Source organism: Chlamydotis macqueenii, chromosome 3 (genome assembly GCF_036417535.1).
Source record: "Chlamydotis macqueenii isolate bChlMac1 chromosome 3, bChlMac1.mat, whole genome shotgun sequence".
NCBI classification, from domain to species: Eukaryota; Metazoa; Chordata; class Aves; order Otidiformes; family Otididae; genus Chlamydotis; species Chlamydotis macqueenii.
The window spans coordinates 118,150,325-118,162,880 of NC_141558.1; the positions used below are offsets into that span (position 1 = coordinate 118,150,325).

Genomic DNA, 12,556 nt, shown 5'->3' on the forward strand with positions numbered 1-12,556 from the left:
GCAATGAAAACTGGACCCCAAAGACTACAAAACTCGTTATTAATTGGTGTTTTATGTGCACTAGCAGGGATTTTGGTGCCAGAATTTTCCCTTGTCCCCACTGGGTCACAGCACAGGCTGGTTTAAATGAACTGATAAAATGATCATCCTGCTGTAAATTACTTGAACATTGCTGCTTTTTTGGCCAGGAATGAGGGAGTATGTTTTCAGTTTGGTTATTAGCATAAAATAATTAGACTTTGGAGTATATTTTCCTCCCAGTGTGGATACATAATTTGCATCAATATTAATAGGAACCTTTCTAATCACACTCATTGAAAGGAGGTTGTACCACAAGGGACTGAAAAAGACTAAACCCTAAATATGTTTTTGCTTATCACCAAGGATTTCCATATACTCCTGTAAACTGCTATCCTTATTATATACTTCTTGGTCTTCCTCATTTATTTCCATTGAGACAAATGTTTTGCAGATCATGGAAGAAAATAATTTGCTCAGGCTTGACACAGGAGGCAATCAAAAATGATGCATGTAAATTCTATGGAAATCGCATTGTGTCCAAACTTTGAGACCCAAATCATGTTACGGTCTTAACAGAATAAAAAAATAACAGAAAAGCTTCCTTGATTAAATCACATTTCTTTGGTATGAAAAGTGATGAATCTCTGGTTAATACTAACAGTACCTGCTGCACACACATTCAGGGGTTCTCCACAGTTCCAAAATGCCAGCATTAAACTGTGTTATGGCAAGCACTGAAGAAGCGGCTTGAGACTAGCAGTACTTTACAGAGTAACAAAAGGGAGATCTGGGGAAATAAACTGGTACAGGAGAAGGACTGACTTTATGGCAGTTTGAACAGATGCCTAGATTGGGATATGAAGTCCCGCATGTCATGAGCCACTGCAGTCTGAAGAAGTGTAAAACATCCAGTGCTAAATGACAGAATCATGGACTTGGCAAGCTGCTGACAATGCAATAATGTCAGAGATGATGTCTTTTGTTCTGGGCCTTTCCTTTAAGAGTGACATGAGCTGTACCTGTGAATGACCATCACAAAAGGAAAAACAACAAAAAACGAAGTGCTGCCAAAGACACAGCGGAATTAGGTAAGGGATGTGAAAGAAGGGGTTAATACTAAGGAATCAACCTGATAAATAGTAATCAATGATTTACTAACCTTGACAGAAAGAACAGTAGAGTCATAAACTTAACATAATGAGATACTTTCAGGATGCTCCAGCAAGAGCTAAGATAAGTTAGATGGGAACACCCTGAGGGGGTACATACACGCTGGCTGAATCCAAGATAAGGGGACTTAAGAAGTTTAGAACCAACTGATAGGGTGGAATAACCAAGGAAATTGGGAACAGCAAGAAACTACCCTGGCAGCAAGAACAAAGCAGGACAAAGGTCTGAATCCACGCAGCTGGACACAGTGATAAGGAGGAGAGAATGACCACCAGAGAGACTATGCCTCCTGAGAACAGACATGAGATGGACACAGAGACCGAGGAATAACCTGTCATGGGAGGAAAACTTATGATAACGATTTCTAATTAATATATAACCAAGTCAGTGGGAATTCTATGAATTTGTATGTCTATGATGCATAAATACTGTACCTGTTCCTTAAGACATTGCACACGTTTGGAGGAGCGAACCCCCATGTGCCCGGCAGTGTAATAAAGAATACCCGCTTAATAGTTACATGGACTATTAAGTTTCTTTTATTTTAGCTTTTTCGGCTTCAGATGAAACTGCCAAAGTCTTGGCTCAAAATGTCATTTTATGAGACTGAGGGTAACAATAGTATTCTGCAAAACAGGGAAACCTGAACAAAAACAAAAAAAACAAAAAAAAAAAAAGAAAAAAAAAAAACGCCCTGAGGTCCCTGAAAAGTACTGAAAATTATCCTCCTCTCTACTGGGTAGGGCCCCTCATCGTTCCTCGCTTCCCTTTTAGAAGGGGCCAACCCAGTTTAAGTTATTCCCTTCTGTTCCATCTCGCCACATGCCACCCTGGACTGAATTGCAAATGAGATCAGGGAAATGCTCTAGCTTAGAAACAATTTTTTTAAATGCAATCATACTCCCTATCCAAACACTAGCTATCCCTGCAACAAAGAGTGGGAATGGTGTCAGAGGAACAAACAGTGAGGACAGAGGAGGCAGGAATGCCTAAACTCAGGAATACCACTGAGAAAAAGACCAGGTGATACCACCACAGTGGAACAACAGTGTACATTTGGTACTAGCTTCTTGGCTGAGATTCAATTCTCCAGAAGTACAAAGACTCAGGTTCCACCTCCTCTTGCCCAAGGGTAAATATAGACTCACTTCATTCATTTTAGTGAAATTACTTCAGATTTTCACTGCTACAAATTGAAGAAACATCTCTCTTGTGTTTAACACCATTCCTGTGTGGAGAAAAACTGTTAAAAGCCTCCCTGCGGTTAAACTCAAGTTCAAACTTGCTGGGCTGAACTTGTGAAGACAAATTATTATTCTTTGCTTCAGAGGACAATGCCTGTTTCCAAAGAAGTAACCAAAATATGCAACCCACTGGTGAGGAAAAGATGCTGAGATACTGAGAAGGAATGAGTAAGCAGGGATCCCCAGAGGAGGTGCATATTATGAAACCAGAGTAGCATGCAGAGCCTCATGAATTGGTATGTTCGGGCTCTTAAAGCAGCAATGGCACACAGACACAACCTGCAGACCTCTTAGTGTAGGTGCACTGCTGGTGCATCTCATAAGTGATGGCTCACAGGTGGCTCCTCTCCAGCATTTCAATCTTGGAGCTTGTGGAGGGGTCAGCATAAGCACAACTGTGACCAACTGCACAGAAATCCTGCAAAAATCCCAGTGTGATCCCCACCTGAGGCATGTGTTGCTCCTTCACATGCTTCTCCTCCCTCCCATTTAAGCCAGATACTCTTTCTCCACAGGTGCCTACAGGTGATGAAAAATGTCCAGGGGAATTTTTCTTCCCTTTATTGTAACTCACAAAACAGGGAACATTTAGAGAGGAAGGAAAGCACATGCTCCTTGTACCTTACACAAGCGTATAACTGAGGACATGGTTTGGTCAGGGATGAAGGAAGCAGATGGTTACTTTCTTTGTTTTCCCTTGAGATTTGTTATGAAGAGAGTCCTGGAAAGCTACTGTGTTGTCCCGTAAAAATTTTCCTGAGGTCCTTCTGGAAAATATGGCTGAAAATAAAAAAAATCCCCTTCTGGTTGTCAACCTTCACAATAAAAAATAAAGACAGAACTGAGAAAAGTTCTCTCCTATTCCCTCCTCATATTTCCCCCTCTCAACTTAACTCAGGATTTGACAAAAAAAAAATCCACATAAATCTCAAGGAAACAATTCATCATGTATTTCATCAAAATCACTAGTCAGGGTGGGTAGAGAGCTGCTGTTTCCATCAGGCAAAATATATTAAAAGAGCTTTCATATCACCTCACAAATAGGACAAAAACTATTTAGCATTTCATTACGCATCTCCATCTGAAGGTAATAACACTCAAAGAAGACACAACCTCAGCCTGGAGGGAGCGCTGCAGTTTGGCATCAAAGCTAAGAAGATGCCTTGTCCCAGTGTTCTACTGATGCTCTTGGCAGTTGGGGTGGGAGAACTGAATGGAGCTACATGTCAGCTTTCTACCTGCAGACACCCAAAAGAACTCAAATTTCCACAAGCAAATATTATAATAAAAACTGTGCAACATCTACGCAACTCCGATTGCTGAGAAATCACTGCTACATCTTCTCGACAAACCATATCTTCCCCAGCAGATCAACACACGTTTGCAGTCAGTAGCACCGTCTAAAGGAGGTCTAAAGTAGCACAAAGAGACACAATTCCCTGACTTCCTGCTTCTTTCCACCTGAAAATGCAAAGGCAGGGGGGTGTTGAATTTACCTTCTGGGAAATGCTGCGCCTATATATTTTAAATATATAAACTGCAACATGTTCAGCCAAATAGCTTGCACATAGTTTATGCAAAAAAAAAAAGTTGCTTTTTGAACAGCAAAGAATGAAATAGTAAATGAAAAAATGTTACTTGGGTTACAGCCTCCTGAGCACAAAGATCTCTCACTCAAAAATCTAGTAATGCTAGAGAGGTAAACGTGTTTTCTCCATTTGCTGCTGCTGTTACCCAGGTGGAGGAAGCACTGTCCTGGGAAAAACTGGAATGAGTCATGGGGAAGCAAGGGCAGCAGCACAGGCAGGATTCCTAGTACTGGATTACACCCAGGGACAGATGCCTCCATACAATTCTGTTATTATTTTATGCTTAGATAGTCTCTAGCACAGTAATTTCCCCTGAGCCTCCAGATCATGCATGTGGAAACACTAAAGGACAACAGTACCTACAGTTCAAAGTTACTGTCCTTTGTCTGAGTCTTTTGGGCTTCAGAGGATTTGTGCTAATCTCTTGCTTTTTATTTTTTTTTCCCCACTGTTCTCATCTCAGTTTTCTTATTGCCCAGGTGCTATAAAGACCACAAATGGCTGTAATCCAACCTCTCTCTTCCCCCCCCATAACAGTTGACTGGGCATCTGAAATCTACTCCTACTTTTGCTCTGCTTCACTGTATGACATTTTGGAAAATTTAAAGCCTCTATTTCCATTTGTGAAATAGGCATAATCCATATTTGAAATATGCTTTAAAATCTGTAGTTAAAGATTATTTCATTACACACTATAAAAGACCACAAATTATTTCAGATGGACAGACAGATCATTTCAGCGGGAGATCTGAAAGTATTAAATTACCAAAGCAGTCCTTTGCTCACAGTCATTTATTTTGTAGGCAGAGAGAAAGTATCTGGGAAGATTTATTTGACTTTCTGGCTTACACTGAATTATTCATTGTTTGCAAGTCAGGTAGGTAACTCACCTTGCATACACTTTTCAAATACAGTGCTAATAAGAATTTTCTGACAAAAAAAAAAAAAACCCAAAACTTTCTCAGGCAAAAAGCTGTCTTTACAGAAATACGTCCTTTCCCTACACAAAAACGTTCAGTATTCCACAGTGCATGGTAGGTCACCAGCAGACATCAGTTTGACTTATACTCCTAAAAGCAATGTCCTTTTTCATATCTTCCAATCTCAATCTGGAATCTGCATTTCTTTCACACATTCAAACTTTCTTCCAAACCTCACCGACACATGAAAATAAAAATATTTCATAACTGAACTCCCAAATTCCACTGAGACTGCATATGGCAACTCTGAAATGAAACAAAACCCATTTTTTTTTACTATGGGAAGTTGCTCACTGCAGAAAGAGTTTTCTTCATTAGTGATAACTAACCAAACCCAACCATTTATATCCCATTTGCCAGGTTTTTCTTCAACCAGCCTCCTAGAAGTAAAAGAAAAAAAAAAAAGAAAAGATATATATATATATATTCATACCTCATTTTCTGTATGTCTGAAGTTAACTACTGGTTTTGTTTGTTTTCAGTGAATTATAGCTTTTGAGTAAAAAAAAAAAAAAAAAAAAAAGCTTTCTCTTTTAGAAGACTGCACCAATCAGCTCCCATTACTTCCTCAGAACAGGGTTTAAGAAAGCCGCTAAGTATGCTCTGAAGGAAACCTCAGCCTCCTTAGATGTTTTTAGAAAGGCAGGGTGAGTTGAGCTCTCCTGGAATTGTTTGTGATAAACATTTCAGGCAGTTTTGGATAACAATGGTTTCCTAGACTAACATCCAAACCAGACTAAACTTTTGATGCAGATATTCAGAAAATTGTCACTGTTTAGTGAATTGGCAATAGAAACAGTTAGCTTGCACCAAGCCTCTTTGCTTCAATTTTTCAAAATGGCTATGGAGTAAAGACCCAGTAGAGGTTTGCTACAGTTAACCAGCATCAGAGAGTGAGAGGCTTGCACAGCTGTGAGAAGCTCTAGCCCTCACAGTGGCACTGCTGCCTTTTAGCTTCTCAGCCATTTAGATTCAATTAAGAAGAGCAGTGAAGTGAGCAGCGAGTTACCCGTGTCTATGAGCAGAAGGCGGCTGTAGTCGTGGCCAATAATCAGAAGCTTGTTTCAGAGGCTGTCTCCCACTAGCCATTTTTCTTTGCACGAAATAAACTTTTCACACTATGGAAACTGGAGTCAGACTGATGGATGCCTGGAAATAGCATGCTCATTTGGAAAGAAATAATGAAACTGAAGAAAACAGTCAAAAACAATAATGAAACAAAAATCTTACAAAAGTTCCAATCAGAAATGTTGAAATAAAATTAATTTTTTTTTTTGCTAAGTAAAATCATTTAGTGCAATAAAATATTTTTGCCCTGATTTGGTATTTCAAATACGAAAATGACTCCAGGCATAATAGCACTGACCTTGGTGGAACCACACCTAGGACAAAAGTGATCCAGAAGTTCTGCAGGGGAAGGCTGGCTGAGCACCAGGGAAATCAGTGGCCTAACACAGAAGATAGGCTCAGGATTTAGTTCATCTTATTTGCCAGATGACAAAGCCAAGTTAGATGGGGAACAAATGTAATCAGTCAATCAGTACAAAACACAGGGGATCTCCTCGCCCCAGTGGCTTATTTTATTTTTCAGGTTTTTAATGAGAATACAACCAATGCATCTGGACTTCCTCCAAAGAAAAGGAATAGGAGAGAGTGTGCAGAGGTGGTAAGGAAGAAGAGAATCAGTTATAAATGCTCAGCATAGCACTGCAGTGTTACATAAGTTAGAGCCCAGCAGTAATCAGCTTAGTGATACTGCTGTAAGACCAGGAGTATAAAAATAATAATTAGATATAGCAACTGTGATTCTTCTGTGAAGACTTCACATCTGCAAGGCTCATGGATCCCTCTGTATGAAAGGAATCAATAAAGACAAAATTAACATAGATGGACTCTTTACGTTTATAAAATATTAAATCTGTACACATAATAAGAGCATCTTTCTTTTCAGTGCTCAAATGGCAGACGGCTATCAATATAAAACGTAAAGCTATATCTTCAGGGAAATGTAGCCATTCACCTATCACTTCATATAAGTAAAATTGCAATAATGGCCAGAATCCCTTTATGATAGCATGGAGCTGATATTACAGAAGTAATTAAAAAAAAAAAAATGTCCCATGGATATGTTATGGTATTTCTTAGTCTTTCCACGTGTTTTATTCTATCCAGTCCTGTTCTCCCCCTCAGTATGGAAGTTTATAAGGCCAAGAAGCATTATTCAACTTCATCAACCCATGACATACATATTAGCATTTTAATTACTATTGGCTATTCTCAGCTGTTAGAGGCACCCATTTTGCAGAAAAGCCACACTCCAGTGCAGCATCAAATAATTACTGCAGAAAACTGTTCAGAAAGAACTGAAATCTAACCCTTTAATTCATTTCCAGTGTACCTCCAAATACTGCGATCAACTTTCTTTGACCTTTGTAAACCCCTTTTTGTACTCATGGAACACATCACGCACATAAGCAATGCTTTCACAGATGTATTTATAACTCCTTGTTGGCTTCTAAGCAGTTGAGTTGGAGGCAAAAAAAATTAATATTATACTTAAGATAGTGTATACATACTTTGAAGATATAGAAACACAGAATGCTTGTAGCAACAGTGTTTTGGAAACTGATTGTAACAAACCAATAGACCAAAATGCTGTTCACAAAGAAAACATTAATCAAACTTCAAACAACAGTAAAGTAAGTTAAACTGCATGAGTGAATGCACTACATAATACATTTATTGTATGATATATGTATGTAACATATGCCATTATATTGATTCTTTTAGCTTGAGTCTCTTAGTAGAAAGGTGGTGGGGTTTTTAAACGTCATAGCCTTGTGATGCAAGCCCTGGCACAGCATACTCAGACACCCCAGAAAACTACACCAAAAAAAGTCCCAGTCTTATGTTTTTATTGATTTAATTTTGCGCCCTTAGCTGCACCAACTTTTATTTATTACCAATGCCATATACAGTAAATGGTTCTGTTCATCTAACTGCACACACAAGAAACCCAGGCCCTGTTTTAACAGCTGATTTTCTGAAGTCAAGAAAGAATAGAAATAAACTGTTATAAATCTATTTTGTTTCTTTCTAAATCTACCATGTCACAGTCTAAAATACATGGGCATCATATACTACTAGGTACAATATTTTAAATAACTATTTTATGCAAAGTCACCAATATATTTCCAGTCGTTCAAACAGGTTTAACTCAAAGGCAATTTTCCAATCTCCAAAACTTTTCTCGGGCTTAAGAGATTTGTGAAAAGAAAACAGATTCCAAAATGCCTTACATTATTCCTGAGGAAGTTTTTCTAGTATACAATTGACTGCTACTGAAAACCAGAAAGTATAGCTGAATACATACACTTTCTAAACTGAAACAGAAGTTAACTCTGACAATGGGCTTACATATGGCAGTCTGGATTCTGTCATAGCTCTAATGTTGGTGACTTGGGAAGGGACAGCAGTTTTGAACCACCACATACTTTGCCATCGTCAAGCACAACTACTTCCAGGACATGACTGACTCTTCTAAGTCAACCCCAGCTGTCCTGAACTGAGCCCTGGCAAGAGGAAGGGAAAGAGTCTCCTGGCCACACGGGGCTAGGAGATGCTGGTACGATGACAGCCCAGAGAAGGCTTTCCTTTGTCTCACCAAGACAGAATGCAGCTGGCTCGAGGTTCCCAAGGGAGAAAGGCATGATCATCATCAACACTACATCCGTGGATTCCTGGATCCAGTGAATGCCAAGATACTCACGACCTTCAGTGACTGTTAGGTCAGCACACCAAAGCACTGCATTAAAACCAAATCAAACTTCTCCTAAATCAAAGCAAACCTGTGCAACATACAAGGTTCCAAACCAATCCAAAGTTACTGGCTCACATTGTCCATTCTTCTCAACATCCTACTACCAAAAAAACCCAAAACCATATAGTCTCACCACTGTCACTGCTTTTATTATAATATTAAATAGAACCCTCTGAAGAGTAAAGGCTAGCAACTGCACAGACAAATAACAAAGGCAAGGCCTGCTCCACAAAACTGAGACTCTATTCATCAGGCAAGAAAAAAGAGGGAGACAGGAAAAAGCAACCAGGGAGTGTTGCTGCAGTCAAGAGAATAGACATTAATAATAAAACAGAAGCTTAACTAAAGCCAGTTCAGCAACTTGCAGGAAGAAGAGTGGAGGCTGAACGTGGTTAGCTGTCTCAACAGGTTTTTTAAAATTGCTGAACTTCCATGTTCTTACAAGTAATTTTGAAGGATAAAGCTCATTTTATTGCCTTACCTCACCTTACCTTAAGTATTATGTTACATCAAAATTATATAATATATGACTGGAAGCAACTTCAAGAGATCCTATGAACCATGCCAGGGCCCTGGGGAGGAATCAGCCACACTCAAGTCAGCTACGATTGCTGTCCAACCTGGTCTTAAAATCACTACCATGCAGACTCCATAGCCCCTGGTAACACCAGGACTGCAGTGTGTCACTACTTTTATTTTTTAAAAATTCTATGTGAATCTGCGCAGTGTTGTCTTCACTTATCAGTTTATTATCTTGTAGTACATTCATTTTTTTTTTTGAGAGAGAGAAATGGTTTTAGCTTACCCCGTAACTTTAGTTACACACTATTTCCATAAAAGACACATGCATGTTTGAGTTTGATGTAATGTTGATAGTCTGTTATTTTATTATGGGCAGCTAATGGTGCTTTTTCATATAATACAGCTATACAAGATTTCCAACATTTTTTAATGTTGATGTTGCTGGATTATTTTTTCCCCTCCTTGAAACTGTCTTTCTAGTTACAAATAAAAATAATATATCAATTTAGCTTAGCTTTTAAATTGTGCTGGATATAACTGCACTTGCTCCAGTAGCAAACTGTTTGAAATATTTACTATTGCATACTTAATAGTGTTGTGGTATTTTACATTAGAACTGTATTGCACATCACAAATACAATATATATACACAGTCCAAATACGAGCCAGCCAATGGCCAATGCCACAATTAGTATCAGGAATTCAAACTTGGAAACTGGGAAATTCTTCAGCATATGATTAACATACAGTGAAGGGAACTACTATACAGCTTAAGTGACTGGTGACTCTAGGCCTCATTGTTCTTTATATCAGATAGTTCTTTTAACTCTTATTATAGAAAGAGAGTCCTATGCAATAATCATGATATCTCAATTAAAGAGCAACTAAGTGCTTTACAGCTGGAGTCACTGTTGGTCAACTATGCAAAACGTAGCTGAACAGGGTTTTCTGTAAGCAGTTAATTTCCATCAACCTCTATCTTGGCATGTACAGAGGCTATAAAGGCCAGAGACAACAAAAAATAGGACTCCCTCAGACTCAGTTTTCAAAAAGCAATCATAGGGAATTTAGCAAATCATTATTTGCAGTGACAACAGCCATGCTATGTGTATAGTAGAGTCATGAACCAAACTCACTACTTCACTGAATTTCCAACTTCTTTCTTTTAACATTATCACAAACACAAACAATGTCATGGCCTAAAGACTAGTTTATCCTCTGCACTCCATAGGCACAGCAGTATCCCCTTACTTCTGTCAGCAGTGCAAGAGTGGCAAAATAATTTAGAGTAGTGTGACAACTTTTTTCCTCACTTATCAGACACTTACATCTCTTTGCAGCCCTGTTAATTTCTTGTTTGGAACGATGAAGTTCATACAACAAATGTAGAGTATTTCCTACAATTACTTATCTTCGTCCAGCCGGCTGTATGACCCTTTCCCTTTCCATGTCTGGAGTGCAGGTTGAATTCCACCTTCCCATGAACTGACTCTAACTGCATCTGACTTTAAGCACTGCGCTGTAGTCTTTGCTGCTGCTTCTTTTTCATCTCTCAGATAACCCCACTCATGAAGCTGTACATTTAAATAACCATCCACAAACATCTCCAAAGGGTCTAAACAGTATAAAACAAAATGCTCTATTTAAGTGTTAAATTCTCTCAGTAGTAAGACATACACCAGATCAATGATCAGATGATCTAATACATATAGCTGACTATAGTATCCTCAAGAAAATCAGGTTTTTTTCTTATAATGCTTGCCAGCTGGCTCCACTATGAATTAGAAATACAAAATCTTAGAAAAAGGTCCTGAGCTGCATGGGAAAGCAAAACAAATATAGTTCAAGATTGTATCGACCTGGGAAAGTTATTAATACAAGAAACAGGCCTCCCTCTGTGAACTGGAAGAGATTCTGGGAAGCTTTTCCTCAAATACACTGGATAAAGCATAAGACAACTTATGCCAGAAAGAGATAAACCAGGGACCCATTCATGGAACACACTGAGTGTTTTTTCATTTTGTCATGATGATTGAGGACAAAAATGTCTTCAGTTCTTGTTTGGTGAACAAGCTGGCAATGCAGTTTCAACCAACAGTGTCTAGGTTTGAGGACGGCTGGTTCTTTTTCAGCATTGGAAAGAAGACATTTCCTCTAATGAGCTTTCGGTTGCTGGTTCAATATTTATTACAGGTACTTAAGCAGAGCTTTTATTACTTAATGTTCCATTTCCTTCAAAAAGGATAACATCGACGCTCTGTAATGTTGCCCTATAGTCTCATAAAATTGATGGCAACTCCAAACTTTTCCTGGGCATAATCCTACCAGCATGTCAGCCTCATGATAGCATGTATTAGGGCAAAATACTAAATAGACTTCCCAGTGAAGCCTGTCACCTCTACCATCGGCAGTATAAATTTACATAAGAGAGTTGAAAACACGAAGGGCTTTTTATCCTGCCATATTCTCCTGTCTCTCTCTACTACCACATGCATCTGTACCTCCCTCCACGGCAGAGACCTGGACAGGGGACGTGAAGCATTCTCCTCAAGATTTAAGACTGGGTAGCAAGTCTTGGGCATTACATTCACTTTATATAACGTTTATCCCCACAGAGGTTGAAAGTTTTGTATAGATCTGGAGTCATTGCTGTGGTGAACTGCATGGAAATCATTCCCTGTACCCCACAAAGGGAGTTGACAGCAGGATTACAACAGTTCACAGGTCAAGTGCTGGCCCTTTCCTATGGGATGGATTTTGGTATTGCTACCCCTTTGCTTTCGGGAACAAGCCAGCCTCCTTCTCAGAGTGAGGAAGAATCTCAGGATACCTTCCAAGCTTCGATCAGAAACTTATCAGGAATGAAAATCACTAGCTCTGCTCAGGAAGCCGAGAAAGATGTGGAGCATGGAGCAGGAGTAAATATGCCAAATATAGTCATTTTAATAAAAATAACTAAGTTGCTCGTATTGCTACATTCCAGGGACAGAATTGCCTGTCTCCAGTACCAGAAAGCTGGAGAAACAGGTTACACTTCTACAGCAATTACAGAGATCTCACCAAATCTACAAGGAAATCTACAATGGCTCCTACCCCTCACATCCCCAGGTCACTGCACTCTACACTCACTGGAGAACTGAGAAAAACAGGATTCTCCTGATCTTATCAGAAAGATTTTCAGTTTTGCAAAAGGGAAGATCTGTGCTGGCA

The 12,556-nt window shown here is 39.1% G+C and overlaps 1 protein-coding gene across 2 annotated transcripts in view; it reads right to left on the reverse strand.

Annotated features, from left to right (window-relative positions):
• PCSK2 (proprotein convertase subtilisin/kexin type 2) overlaps nt 1–12,556 on the reverse strand; it is a 116,759-nt gene that overhangs the window by 75,255 nt on the left and 28,948 nt on the right. Inside the window, exon 1 of one of the 2 annotated variants that reach the window (XM_086743694.1) lies at nt 6,014–6,114. The exons of the other annotated variant lie outside the window; for it this stretch is intronic. The gene's annotated coding sequence lies outside the window, so the exon portion shown is untranslated. Of the gene's footprint in view, nt 1–6,013; nt 6,115–12,556 lie in introns of those variants that run through there. 2 annotated transcript variants of the gene reach the window in all.